Source organism: Filicampus tigris, chromosome 2, assembly GCF_054856515.1.
Source record: "Filicampus tigris isolate MCC_2025a chromosome 2, RoL_Ftig_1.0, whole genome shotgun sequence".
In the NCBI taxonomy this organism is placed as follows: domain Eukaryota; kingdom Metazoa; phylum Chordata; class Actinopteri; order Syngnathiformes; family Syngnathidae; genus Filicampus; species Filicampus tigris.
Window position 1 is genome coordinate 6,200,619 of NC_141218.1, and position 12,565 is coordinate 6,213,183.

The 12,565-nt window shown below is 39.9% G+C and overlaps 1 protein-coding gene across 5 annotated transcripts in view; it reads right to left on the reverse strand.

Moving 5' to 3' along the window:
* The window catches only part of ptprda (protein tyrosine phosphatase receptor type Da), a 254,866-nt gene extending 253,625 nt beyond the window's left edge, over positions 1-1,241 (reverse strand). For all 5 annotated transcript variants that reach the window (XM_086020965.1, XM_086020955.1, XM_086020992.1 and 2 more), the window contains exons 1-3: positions 1,162-1,241; positions 265-433; positions 43-154 (exon numbers count right to left, since the gene is read on the reverse strand). The gene's annotated coding sequence lies outside the window, so the exon portion shown is untranslated. The remainder of the gene's footprint in view (positions 1-42; positions 155-264; positions 434-1,161) is intronic.
* Positions 1,242-12,565: the final 11,324 nt, after the last annotated feature.

Below are 12,565 nucleotides of genomic sequence, written 5' to 3' on the forward strand. Positions count from 1 at the left end.
TGGAATTTTCTCATAATCATTGCATCCAAATGTCTCACTTACCAGTGCTTGAAGGTTTCATTCCTGAAGAAATTCCAGAGGAGTCCCTTTCATCCAAGTCAGAAAACAGCAATGCGTTTCTTATTCCAAAAATATGTTGTTGTTTTTTTGCAAACTGTAAGAGAAGAATTCCATTAGCCATCATCAAAAGTCCAACATCTGGGATGAGCTGGTGGGGAAAGTCAAAATCTATATAAATGTATAGGTGGATCGGACACATGGTACCTGCTCTCTTTGGCACTGTCTGGATGAGAGCGCCAAGAAGAAGACGGGGAGGGAGCAAAACACGCTTTTCCCGAGGAAACGCAGCCGCTGCGCGCTGTCAGATTTACACCAGCGCGCGCGCACAGACAAACACATACAAACACACACATGCACTCACACAACTCATGGGCTTGGAGGGAGAGAGAAAGAGAAAGTGTGTGTGTGTGTGAAAGAGAGAGAGGAGGGAAAGCGAGAGAGTGAGCTTTTCCCACTCCCGCCGCACGAGGGCAAGCTAGAGTGGCAAACTAAAAAGTCTATTAATTTGTATGCACGCTGCCAACTGAATATTAAGATTAATGTATTAGTTAGCAGGCTACTTGCTGGTTCATGGGGCAGTAAAGAGAAGACAAGGGTTGTCATTGATTCTGGGTTTTGCAGTGTTAAATGGTACTATTGACTCATATGGTAATAATAATAATAATAATAATAATAATAATAATAATAATGCAAACTCCAAATCCAGATGCAATGAAATATAACTTGTTGTTGCAATGTAATTTGTTTTATCTTTATGCACCATTAGTGTCTTATTTGTCATAAGTCATAATAAAAATAAGGTCATAAAAAAAAAACTAAGCTAGTGGTGTCTTTTACACAGTGCTGTATGTTACCTTCTAAAAATGAATAATTAAAGTTACAAATCTAATGTTCAAAGGCAGGTAACTTTGAATCACATTTATGAAAGAAATTAAAAGCAAATAAGCAATAGTTTTATGAGCAAGAAGTCTTATAATGCATGGAGTGCACTGAGGTGAATTTAAGCAACAACTGTCATTATTCTTATTCACAGTATAAATAAAATTTGACAAAATAATTCACAACCGCGACAATCCACTTGCTTTGTCTCCCACAGCTTACCGTCGCACGTTGAGTACGGCTTGTTGGCGGAGGTACCGTAGGTTCTCCATTGCCACCTGCAGCTTAGTCTTGGAATGACACTAGGGGGAAATCAAACCAAACCAAATAAAACTCATATCGAACAAAGAGGTTTTAATGTTATATTTAATTCATATTATAACACAAGTCCGAACATAATAAATAAAAGCTGCGTAAAAAAGTTTGTCTTGGTGGCTTAATTTGTCCAGGCCTGTCAAATGTGTGCAATCTTCCTACTAGTTGAGTGAGTAAACACAAGAGAGGGGCTGTGAAAAAAGCGCACACAGAATAATGTCGGTTTGTATGTATATTAATTCAAGACATGACCCACATAGATTTCATGTCACTTACCAGCAGCAAACAAACGGAAGAGCTCCAACAACGTGCCAATTGGTTTGCAACAGGTGATATGCTAGCAGCACATCAGAGCAAAGAACTGGCATGGAGTTTTGGATCGGAATTTTTACATTCACATGGCAAAAGAGGGCAATATATCTTCACTTTTTCTTGTATGTTGTCGTATTTCATAGTTCTTAATAAATTGTGGCATTCTGTGTTATTCACACATTTTTGGCACTGTTTTGAGAGCAAAAGGGCATGAACTATTTTGTTGTTACGTTACGGCAAACTTGAGAGGAAAAGTATCACAGTCTCTGACCGGTCCTCACGATGACCCTCAAGTCAAATAAAATGTAAAATATGCTGTTTACATTTTGAAAGTGGTTCTTTTACTTTCTATGCGTACGTGTTACAAATTGTGTCTGAAGTGTTGCTAACATCGAAAAGCAGACCCTCAAAAATGACAACAGTGGTTCTTATTTCCTGCACGGTGGAGGAAAGAGTACCAAGATTCGGCTTGATAATACTGTACTCAAATCTACAGTTTCAAATACTGTACGCATTGGGTCTAACGTTCACAATTTTGTTGAAATTGTTTATTTCCTAATTAGAGCAATACATACCGTATTGCTACACATGTAACAATTTTGTGAAACAAGACAATAAACGTTTTCAAAATACATTAAAATATAATATAGACAAAGTTGGGGTAAGCATGTTGGCTTGCTTGTGTGGGTTTTTCCTCCCACGTCCCCACATCATGCACTTCAAGAAGTATGCTAAATTGTCCATGGATGTGAATGTGAGTGTGAGTGCTTGTTTGTCTACATGGGCGCGATGACTACTACTCAAAGTTGTCATGGTCTGTTTTGAGTTTGGTTTTTGACTGTAGTTTCATGTTTTTCCTTGTGTTCCTTTGTCTGTCTCTCGTTAAGTAATTGAGTCCGCCTGTGCTTGTCATCCCGGTCCCTTATGTTAGCCAACAAGCTTCCTCCTACCCTCTGTGTCTTGTCCAGGTGTTCCTCGCTGTATAGTCAACTTGTCTGTGTTTAGTTCCCTGCTTTCTTTCAGTCCTTGTTGGTTCGTTTGTATTGTCTTGTCAAAGTCAAGTCCCGTCCAGTCGTAGACATAGTCCTAGTCCTAGTCTTAGTGTTTCTTTAGTTTGTTTTGGTGCTGGTTTTTTGGACTCCTACTTTCGTTCTCACAGTACTTGCTAGCCTTTTTGTTTTTTTCTTTAATTAAAGTACTTTATTGCTCTCTGATTTTGCCTCCTGCATTTAACCTCATTCAGTGTTACATTTTTTTTAAGGGTATTTGCCAAAAATATGTAATACAAACTGTTGTTGTCATTAGCGTTCCAATCTAACTCCCTAAAATCTCAGGCCCGGAGGTTGCATTGCCTGCGATGAATGACGAAGAAATTAATCCTTTTTAATAGATTTCAGTCTGCATTAAATTGATGACAACAAACCCACATGCCCCACAATAACCTCCAAGCTATTTTGTCTCCTCTTTCAGAGAATTACTGAGCCAAGCTAGCCTTGTTGGTGCTTAGTTAGTCATTATATGTTTCTTAATTTTTATTTTATTTTTTTCCTCCTCCAAATCGGGCAATGATGTTATTTTTGATTCTCTGTGTGGGATCTGGTCCTAACGATGCCACACTTACACAACAGCAAACTAAGCTGAAGAAGCATTTTGTGTCTCTGCCAAATTGGATTTTGCAATCGTCGCCCATTGGAAATCAACAAATCGAGAGCTTCCAGACTTGCTTTGCATGACAAGTGAGAAAATGGCTCACACATTTCAACATCCCCTCCACCTCGGACTCGTCGCCAAGTCCCAGCGCACGAAGGCGGGTGAGCCAATGTTGTGCAACATCGCAACCTCTGTGCCGCGGGCCAAGTAGTTGAGCCTCTAATAATGTTGCAAAATGGTCCATTTGTACCCATAATCCTGTCATTTTCTGACCAAACCCGAAGCTCACAAGCAGCTGTTTGCTTAGTCCCTGAAGAGTAATGAGCTAATAAACACCACACCCACACCCACACCCACGTGTGATCGATTTACACTTGGAACGGGATGTTTGGAAGTTATGAAAATGACTTTGATCAGTATGTTATTTGTGCAGGTGGGGAAGCTGATGTTATGGAAAATATGAGGATAAAAATTCTGAATTCTATCAGATCTACACCATTTATAAAGGAAAGTCTTCACGTGCAGAAGAATTGCACTGCACTCGTGCAGTCATTTTAAGATTTTAATGGGTTCTTTCAGTAAAAATTAGAATGATTTTTCATTTTTTATGCTGATTAAAACTGAAATTGGCATGCTGATTCTAAAATTGCAGTCAGGTTTTTCTAGCGCATCAAGTTTTTTTCTCCACAGCTTACCCTCCAGACAAGAAAAATTCCACTGATTATAGCTAGTAAGACTGTAGTAAGAAGAGCTGATTACGATTGGACTCATCTATAGCTACGTGTCAACTTGTTTGTGCAGTCACAATTGAGACAGAGCAGTGAGAGGGGTGTGCAGCTCCCGATAGGTCAGTACTATCAATATCTGCAAACACATAGCATAGTAGGAATTAAGAGGATTACTGCTGGCTTTTCTCTTAACCTTGTAACCATGGAAATACTCTTGTAAGTTCGATTTCGTTATATGCTGTTTGTTTCCAAAGCTTGTAACTATTTCGTCTTAGTGTTTAATTATTTTAGACACATACGCATTTAATATTTTTTTTAAGAAAACGGGGATCCTACAGCTCAGAAACTTGACGTGATAGAGTGATAGAGATCAGTTTTTAGATTTTGCACCGAAAAATTTGTTAAAAACACCTGTCACACCTAGCTCAACAAAGGTTGTGTTCCTCGTGTAATATGAACCCATTTTAAAGTGGTTCTTAAAGGGAGGGTTTGCTGTTTTGTTTCAGTTTGGTGCTCGCAAATGTTTGAAACCTCGTCAGTCACATTGTCTATCTCCGATTGGTAGTTTTTCCTTGGGCGTGGTGGTTTCCAAAAACCTAATTAGGTTTGCACTGACCGGGTTTGACGATTAAGACATGTTTTTTTTAAATAATGAATTCCCCCTATTAGAAAGGACTAACATTTCATTTAAAAAAATGCAGAATCTCAGACTGTTTTGGTGCTATTGATTGCATTTTAATTGACAAAATTCTAGAGGAAAATAAAACAAAAAAAATGCAGCTTTCCAGCATACATTGAACAGGTCGTGGCATCGCTACTAATCTGTGGTGCTGCTGTAAGGATTGACATATTTTCTTTTCTCTGAAGACAACACACCTTTTAGGGCTGCTTCGTGACTCCAGCAATTCTAACACCGTTATTATTTTTCCACTTGATGATGAACTATGTTGCATAACTCTCCATTATAGATTCAGCGAAACCACCACTGGATATCCACCAAGTGAGCAATAAATAAAACTGGAGATGAGGTGATATTTGTGACTCATTTTTATTTCGGTTGGTTGTGTTGGGGGGGGACTTGCTCCTAAAGTATTGCGACCCACTTCTTGAGCCGTTACATAATCAGCGAGGAGTCGGACTGGACTCAAATGATAAACAGTGGTAGATGTAGCATGGGCGAGTGAATGGAGTAGGAGGTCCGGGATGCAAGCTATCTTTAGATTGGCGGGCTAACCTCATGCAGACCTTGCCTGGAGCCAAAATGAGAACGAGAAGAGGAGAGATTACATGGCTCGCATGCTGGAGCAACACAGTGCAAATACCCCCTTACAGTATGTTGTTCACCAAGCAGCCTGTCTGAAACAATTAAGTTGGGCTGAAGGAGTTCTGTCCCGAGAGATTCGAACTGAAAGTGACTGGCAACAGATCCGAAATGGTTCCAACCCCCCTCGTGCCTTGGCGTTAGCGCTAGCTTGATGGCGACTGCCTGTAACTTTAAATATCACATAGGAGCGCATGGGCTGAGGTGAATTTTAAATCTGCATTTACATATGCATCGGCCTTAGGATCCGAGAATCTGAAGAAATGGTCTCTGATCATTAAAAAATAAATCTACATGACTGGATGTTAGAGAGGAGGAATGTGTACTAAAATGACCTTTTCACTTTGATTAGCTCCTAATTAATCCCAAACGGGAATGTGAAAGAAATCAAATGAGTTATGTACATACAAAAAACACTTCATTAAATCCGAAGGCAGAATTTAATGGGATCCAATGCATGAGCAGTATCAAAAAACTTCAGAGTATGGTTGACGACTGGGCTGTCTCATTTTTTCAGGGTTCTGGGGTTGGAGGAATGTCCATGGATGCTTATACAGATCTTCATCAAATGTTAAATGGTGTAAGCAAAAAGGCTTGAATCAACCCAGACTTTAAAGTGCTTCCTAATGACGCATCGAAAAAAATGATGAAAAAAAAAACATTCTCAAAGGATTCTTTAGGAAAGTTAACATCAGAAAGTGATGAATCCGTGTCCTTTTTTAAGGGAAAGCTAAGGATGAAGTTAAAAAAAAAAAGTCCTGAAGCCACGCCCCTTTTTGAATATGTTCCCAGCAGGCCCACTAGTTGAAACATGGCATTCTGATTAATATGGCGTTTGGGGAATATGAGTTAAGCAGCAAAATCCAACCATTTTAGCCATCTTTAGGGGCGGCCATTTTGCCACTTCTGTCGACTGAAAATGACATCACAACTGCTCTAGGCTCAGATAACGACCAATACCGACTCAGCTTCAGAAAACAGGTCAGCCCGGAGCAGTTGTGATGTCATTGACAGAAGTGACAAAATGGCCGCGCCCAGAGATGGCGAAAAACGGGTGGCTTAACTCTTATTCCACAAACGCAATATTTAACAGAATGCCCTGTTTCAACTAGTGGGCTTGCATAGAACATATTCTTGAAAAAAAAAAATCACAGATCAAAGAGAATTCTTGCAGAAAAGTCAAAAGATCTGAAGCTATGTCCCCTTTTAAGTTGTTCTTAAGAAAAATGTAAGGCTTGCCTTAAAAAAAGTCAGATCTGCACCATTTTTGAAGATTTACTGAGAAAAATCCAAGCACATCAAGAAATCCCAACTCTGCAAGGGTTCTTAAGGAAATAAAACCTGAAAGGAGTTCTACAGAATATCTCATGATAATGTATAAAAAAAATGTTAGAGTTTGAAAGTTTGTAATGAGTTTCTTTTTTTAAATGTGTGTTTTGATTGATCCAGTCTAACAACAACAACAAGGCCTGGCCCTTTGTTGTCAACATAATGGATTCCCCAGAGACAAGTGCAGACACTTGGCTAATTTACAGTGTCGATGGCGGCTAGGTTGTCCTTTAGCATCAGCGTCCACATGTTGTTTTGGAAACCTTGACCCTGATATTGACACACAAGTGGTGGAACTGTTCCCAGGAATGTAGAAGCACATATGGTATTTCCATTTTGATTAGTCTGCACTGACATAAAGATTGAAAACCAGCGCGGTTGTTGTTGCATAATGCCCCCCGCTAATCGTGAACGAAAACGTCTTTGGCATGCGAGCCAGTTTCATTTGATTTCTTTTCCTGTCGACAAGAGTCTTTGTTTTCCGCCTTTCCGTTGCTTGACCGTGTCGGTCCGAGCAATATCTGACACACACACACCCGCTAACCCCCTTTCAAAATTCAATAACATCCCACTCTGTCGGAACTGTCAGTTCCACTATGCACTGGAGCGGACCTGTGGGGAGAAATATGAACAATTTCCTCTATTAGTGATTGTATTATTCCTCTTCTTTTTTCCCCTGAACACCAAGTGTGTGTGTGTGTGTGTTGCTAAACATATACTCCGCAGGGCACACTTCCTCAAGTGTGAACTAAATTATAAATGTCTAATATCATTTCTAACTCCTGGCTAGTAGGCCTTTCAGTGACTAGCATGGATATGTTATCCCAAATGACCAAAAAAAATAAATAAAAATACAATAGCCTAGGGGTCTGACAAAGGCTGTGCGGGTGGGGGCGAAATGTTCTTTCCCCCCCCAAAATACAAGAACATGTTTTTGTTGATCTAGAAAATTAAAGCTCTACACAGGTTTTGGAGTTTCTAGTCGCTACTGGCACCTGCAGCCTTTCTTCGCGTGGACGATGCACATTCTCGTACGAGCAGACTTTTTCACTTTTCGCGTTTTTTATATATTTTTTGCCTTCTTGGGAGAAACTGTGGGTGTCTGGGGAGTGCTTGACGGCAGTCTCTTCTGAGCATTTGTAGAATTCATTATGGCAAAAATAATAGCTTCCGGTGGCAACTCTGCGAGACAACGGCGAGAATGCGCATGACGTCACATCCGCAGAAAGAGAGTAGGAAATTCAAACTCGATTGGAAAATTATTTTCTAGAGGCTTGCAAGAATGCCCATTGTAAACAGCTAAAGTGTCAATCTGCTGTTTACAAAATGTGCTCATCTGCTATTTACAATATTACGCCGTTTCCCCATCAATACCTCAAAATGGGTCATCGGCGGTACACTTTAGGAAAATTTAACAATCACATTTAAAAAGGAAATCCTGAATCTGGGACCATTGTTAGGGGTAATTAATGACAATCAGAGGATTGTACATAAAAAAAAAAGCTAAGTCACAATTTCTAAGCAGTTCTTCAGGGAAATCTACAGTGCATAAGAAACATATTGGTGACCATTTCTTCATTTCAAGATTCTTCAGGAAAGTCCAAGTACAAGGTTGAAAAAAAAAAAAAAGGAAACAGCCATGCCAATTTCTACGGGGTTCATAAGGAAAATCTAAGCAATATTTTTATGAAATATTGCTCTCACTTATTTTCATTGTGAGAAGACGACCTTTCATTCAAGCAGCAGATGAACACAGGCATTAGCATGCAAATATTTGTCGTCGACATAGTTCAGCGTGCGACATGATGATTCCAGAGAGAGGGAAAAAAAAACAAGTACACTTGACAGATGGGAGATTTTAAAGCACTGTTGGTTTTATTCGGGTGCTTTATTTGAGAGTTCTTAGTATCCACTTTTCTTTTATCGTACTACATCTTTCTTCTCATATCTTTTTATTGAATCTCCTGAAAGGTGTAGATTCCAAAATAGCCCGAACACAAAGAAGAACAAAGAAGCACAGAGGCCACTACAACGTCTGTGTTCTCTTTGCTTTTAGAGATTTATAGTTGTATCCATTTTGATGCCGGACTTTGGTTCATATGTAATTAGAGTCATGTTGCCTCTTTCTACAGTTAAAAAAAATAAGGTCATTTTATCTGTCTTTATTTTTTGGTAGTCCCAGTTGTGGGCTCTCTTGAGGCAAAGTGCAGCTGTTCCAAAAAGGTAGCAAATGACTTCTGCTGTGCTAAATTGCAAAATAAGGAGCTCAGGTTGTAATTGTTGCTCTCTTTAGACTTAAAGAAAAAAGATCATTTGCATGAGGACAAAAAGTCTTATCGGTGGTCATTGCACCCTTAACGACCATTGAGTTACTGCTGCAAGTATAATGGCTGCAAAACATTTTGAATCATCAGCCATTCTTGAGGGTTCCCGGAAAAAAAAGATAAGTTAAAAAAATAAATAAATAAATCCTGGATGTGGATGTTATAGGGTTCTTCACGAAATGGTTAACGTCCCAAAATTACAAATCCACGACTATTTTGAATGCCTTCTTAAAGAAACTCTAAGGTCAGAAGATTAAAAAAAAGGAAATGTAAAGGAAAATCCAAGGATACTGTCAAAAAATATTGACTAAGCAGCCATTTTTTGCATTATTAGGGAAAATCTATAGATAATGTCCAAAAATCCTTGATATGCACCCATTTTTAAGTGGCATTCGGTCAAATTCAACAATATCATTTTAAAAGAATGGAAAATGACTCCACCCAACAATGGACAATGAATCAAACAATTGGTGTGAAGGTTCCCATTTCATAGAAATGTATTCTCTGTTTTATTGACAAAATAATCCATTAGGAAGCTTATGCTTGCTTCTCCCTCTACCCACGACTTCCGCGACTTAATAGATCCCTTCGGGAACGGCGCGCACTGAACTATGAGACAAAATGTTCGGCTGCCATTGGCCTCATGAAGACCTGCACGTAAACAAGACAGTTCTATGTGCGTGTGTCTTTGGGAAACTGCAGACTTGCAAGATGGAAACTTTGGAAAGTTTAGAGGGAAACATGTAGAAGTGGATATAGGTCATAACTCTGAGGTCTGTTGACCAGAGTTGAGAACTAGCATTAGCTATAACCTCAACATGCATCACATCAGCTGCAAGTTTGTATCTATGTTTGACTGCATTGTCCCTGTCAAATAAAGATGTATTATTAAAAGCACAAGTACACTCCCCAATGCAACTCTTTTAATGAAGAAAATCTGTTGTTGCCCCGGTGACTCTGTGTTGCCCAATTTAGTGTTCTATATATCTATAAAAAAAGAAAATAACTTTTTTCTTTTAACATTCCAAATGGTGATGGGTACCGAGGTCCAAAACACATTTGGCACCTCAGCGCCAAGGGACCAAAAAGGCGGAGCTAGCCACTCTACAGTCTGTTGATTGGTCGAAAGAAAATGGTGACAAATACAACTCTTGAAAGAAAAATAAAGTTAATGTTTCACGGCCTACCGCCACTTGATAGAACCAATTGTAATCCCCCCACGGGTGGTCAAATATAGACATATGCCGAGGTGCCCTTTCAATCACAGCAACAAGTACAGCCATACATTAACTGCATGGCCACAACTGACGCCAAATCGCTCAGCACATAAATTGATGAACGGATGAATTGACAGCCAGCCAACTCTGCACTCTCATTCGTTCACTCCCATGTCACTAAACAGGTTAAGCCCCGCCTTTCAATGCAGCATACATTCAAAATCACAGACAGCGTAGAATGTGAGGATGGACAAAATTAATAATAACCATTACCCACCCCTCACATTCATATTGGTATTAGTATACATAACAATCCATGCGAAGCTGAATTGTATTTTATTTGTCTTTTGCTGCATGTTCTAACCAAGAGCATTTCTTCAAGTAGGAGGATACTTGTGTGCTCAGCTTTTGGCTATTTTTAACAGCACGTTCCTGGATCCACTGCCCCCCCCCCCCCCCCCCCCCCCCTTGTCTTTTAGCCTCTGCAGTTCAGAGCAAATCGTCGGATTTTAAAAGCGTAATTTGAAGTTTATGCGGAGGTCTGCGAGCTCTTGTGCATGTGATAAATAGCACCGTCGCTCCCTGGGTCAGCATCCAAGCTGTCTCAGTGCATTTAGCTGTGGAATTGGATTAAGTTTATTGTGGCAATGCTGCCTGGTTTTACTGGCTCCGTCTGACCTTAAGCGTCTAAACTCTTTATGAATGCACAACGGAGCCCCGTAAAAAATAAAAAAACGTATGGGCTACATTAGCATTTTATCATTCGATGGGAGATTATCATATGAGGGGCGTTGTACGTGTATTATTTGCGCGTCAGGGTTAAACATTGCCATTCTGGAAGCGTGTTCTGTAGTTCATGAAACAGTTCACAAATCAAACGTACGTGCAATAGACTGCCACGGCAATGACGCCCTGGCATGGCCTCTTTGCACATTGCGCTTCTTAAAACCTAGTGGTGGGATGTAAGGGCCTTCTTCTTTTACAACTTGAATTCTGATATCTGTTCCGTGACATTCTAATCATTTAACAGTCTGTTCCCTTCATTTGGTAGTGTTTCTTTTCTTGTCGGTCATGCTTCAAGTGCGTGTATGTAGATGTTTTTGTGCAATCATAATTCAGCCTCTGTGTGCTGCCAAGTCAATCTGATCTGCCCAGGGCCTTCGGAACCGGTTGTGGTGACCCATGTGACCTAAACACTACATCAACAATAGGACTGTTTCTTTAAATTCACATCCCACAAATTACATTCACATTTTTTAGTCCTGTGAATGGTTGGTCAGAGCGAAACGGTTCAACTAGCAAAACAACATCTGTAGCAATGCTCGCATGAATATAATTAATAATTAGTACCTCTGTTGCATATGATGTATTTTTCTTACATGTTTTTATTATGTGTTTTTCTGGTTTTATAACAAGCATGTTGGGATTCTTGGGAACTGGTGGAACTGTTGCTTTGAAACATTTGCGAAAAACAGTGTGACTCAGGGAGGCGGGAAAGATGATGGCGAGGACATCTTTGAGCTCCTCAACACACTCAGACCCTGCCCAGGATGGTGGAGGAGTGGCAGTAAAACAGGCCAAAAATCCTGCAGGTAGGGCATTCCACAGTACTGGAGCCCGAGGAGAGAATAAGAACTCTAGACTGCTGTCCTCTTCCTTGCAAGCAATATTGTCTCAAGACAATTCTTTGGCGTTTTCCCATTGTTTATTCGCCTGCAGTAATACACAACATACTTAAACAGAATTCGTATGATTTAGCCTGCAAGTTGTGAATTTAAAAACAAGAGCAATCTTATGTAACCACAGCATTTTTCTCTGTCCTACCTTGAAAAAAAAAAAAAAAAAAGCTCTCCGGAGTGTACATATTTGAAGCAGTGACGTAATGGTCTCATTAGGCAAAATGTGTCAGTAAAATTCTATATAATCTGCTTTTATCGTCGGAGCGAGACTACAGGAAGAAGCGGGGACTTATTTTGGAAATGCATCACACTAGGGGAGGCATCATTATCTGTGTTTGCATGCTTTTTTTTCTTTCCCTGGGTATCCTGTCACATACAGAGATTTATTAGAATTTATTCTGCCCCGGTTTTATCCCTCCTTGGGGGCTGGATGCACTTATCTGTGTGACAGGATGCTTAGCATGAACTTTTTATACACGGGAAAATTTTCGTCTGCGACTGGCTTGATTGCGTTCCTGCTCTGAACTTGTACAATCGCTTTGCCCCGTCATGGCACATGCAGGCATTATATGCAGGCATCTCAGTCTGCTTTACATTACTTCTCGTTATGATTTTATTTTTTTTATTACTCGAGTAATCGATGGAATTATCGATAGGGTAATCGATTCTAAAAGTATTTGTTCATGACAACCCTGGTGCGTATTGCATGGTATCATGCTTCAATGCGTCAGCGCTTCACCCCGGCAGATCG